This window comes from Penaeus japonicus, unplaced genomic scaffold (assembly GCF_977035675.1).
Source record: "Penaeus japonicus unplaced genomic scaffold, GWHDUDI00000001_assembly GWHDUDI00000020, whole genome shotgun sequence".
NCBI classification, from domain to species: domain Eukaryota; kingdom Metazoa; phylum Arthropoda; class Malacostraca; order Decapoda; family Penaeidae; genus Penaeus; species Penaeus japonicus.
The window spans coordinates 27,879,794-27,882,293 of NW_028234422.1; the positions used below are offsets into that span (position 1 = coordinate 27,879,794).

At 34.4% G+C, this 2,500-nt stretch overlaps 1 protein-coding gene across 3 annotated transcripts in view; it reads left to right on the forward strand.

Moving 5' to 3' along the window:
* The window catches only part of M6 (neuronal membrane glycoprotein M6), a 239,914-nt gene that overhangs the window by 116,896 nt on the left and 120,518 nt on the right, over positions 1-2,500 (forward strand). The window lies entirely within an intron of this gene.

The window sequence follows — 2,500 nt, forward strand, 5'->3', positions numbered from 1 at the left end:
TGTTTCGCTTCCGCTAAATTGGGTCTTGCTTGCGTTTCATCTCGCTTGCTTGCTTGCTTGCTTGCTTGCTTGCTTGTTTTCTCTCTTGTTGTTGTTGTTGTTGTTTATTGTTCGTTAGATCGTGATTATCATTACTCTTCGTGGTATTATTATTATTACATTATTATTATTATTAGTAGTAGTAGTAGTAGTAGTATCGTCATTATTATCATTATTATTGCCATTTTTATAATTTCTATCATTAATTTAATCATTTATTATTCTTGTTATCATCATTACCATTATCATCATCATAAGCGTCATCATATCCATATTAATTTTCATTCTTATCACCTATTTTCATTATTATACTGATAAATGTTAACAAATGGTAGATTTCTCTTCTTATATGCGTGTCGAGGTAATTTGATGTTGATAATGATATTAGACACAATAAATGATTATGATGATATTTATAATGATACTTATAATCATAATATTAGAGATAATGATGATAATTATTATATCAGAGATATGATAATAAGGATAACAATGATGACTATGATAATAGTAATGATAATCATAGTAAGAGTCATAGTGGTAATGAAAGTAATTAGGATTGAAAAAAACAATAATAATAATGATAGATAGTAACACTAATAATACTGATGATAATGATAGCGATAAAGGTAATAAAGATTTGATAATATTTGATAGTGAAAGACACAATAACAAACATCTTGTCATCAATACCAACATAACAACATTACCAATAATAACAATAATGATAATAGCAGTAATAAAGATAATAAACAATGATAATAACAATGAAAATCACGATAAATGCAGTAGATAAACAAGAATGAAATAAAAGATTGAGGAGCGTGTGAGAAATATGCAAGGCAGAATAAACACAATTTGCAATTCCTGTATTCAAGAAGGGACAAGAATAAGACAAACGATATGTATTGCATTTCTTTGCCGTTGATTTTTCTTTTTTCTTTTTTTCTTTTTTTTTTTTTTGTCCCGAGTTATGTATGCGTTTGTGCATTGAGATATGTGTTTCTATTTCTTTTCATTTGTTTGTTTGCAAATAAATTGATATTTACATGCATAACTTTTTTTTTGATGAATTATGTTCTCTTCCTTTCTCTCTTCTTTTCTCTTTCTCCTTTTGTTTCTTATTCTTGTTCTATTCCTTATTTTTACCCTCCCTTTGCCGTGAATACAAGTTGAGAAATAAAATATATATTCCAGTTTACAATGCTTTCTAAAATAAAATAGAAAAGATGTTACAGCTTCTCCGGTACTTTTAATAGCCTTTTCTTCTTCTTAGTCTCCTTCTCGTTTTTGTTTCGTTTTTTGTTGTTGTTGGTTTTGTTTTTGTTTTTTGTTGTTTAAACCTTTTGGGAAAACTCGGTAAACATGTTATTGATTCCGACGTGTTCTGCAAAGTTCTGGGAAACAGAGATGGCGGAAGAGACAGGGTGAGCATTATCTTCTTTTTTTTTCTTCTTCTTCTTCTTTTCTTGTTTCTTCTGTGATTATTTCGGTCTCTGTCTGTATTTGTCTTTCTCTGTTGCTCTATCTCTGTTTTTTTGTTTTTTTCTTGTTTTTTTTTTCTTTTTCTCTGTCTCTGTCTCTCTCTCTCTCTCTCTCTCTCTCTCTCTCTCTCTCTCTCTCTCTCTCTCTCTCTCTCCGTTTCTCTCTCTCTCTCTTTCTCTCATCTTCCTTTTCCGTTCCTTTCCCTCATTCATCTCATCGTTTTTCTTCCTTTCTTTCCTTCTTATTTTTTCTCACTATCCCTTTTTTCCCCAAGTCGTCCACCCTTTCCCCGTGTCCCTTACTCTTCCTCTCATCTCCCTTCTTCCACCCTCCTTCCCTTCTCCATCCCCTGCCTTTCCTTCCTTCCTCCTTCTCTTCCCTCATCTCTCCCTTCCCTCCCTGCCGCCCTCCCCCTCCCCCACCCCTCCCTCCATCTTCATCCATACCTCGCAAGACAAAAAGATTCTTCTTCGGTTCAAAAGTGGACTCCAGATTAATATTTACCCCCGTTCCCCCCCCCTCTTGAGATTTTTTTTTTTCTTTTTTTTTTTTTTTACTTTTATTCCGGGTCGATTTCCGCCTCGTTCGATTTACCCTCTCTCATCTCTTTTTTTCTCTTTCTCCTTCCTGTTTTAAATTCTCTCTCTCTCTCTCTTTCTCTTTTTCCCTCTCTTTCTCTCCTTCTATCTCTATCTATCTATCTATATATATATATATGTGTGTGTGTGTATATATACCCCCTCCTCCTCCTCCTTTCTGTCATCATTATTTCTCTCTCTCATTCTCTCCCTCTCTCTCTCTCTCTCTCTCTCTCTTTCTCTTCTGGCGCGCGCGAGCGCGCTTTCGCTCTGTGTATATATATCTCTTTCTCTCTATTTTCTCTTGCTTTCTTTCTCTCTAGTCCGCCGTTTTTTATGCCTCCCTCTGTCTTTCCCCCCGACCTTTCACCTCGCAAGGAAACCCTTTTTTCAGACGG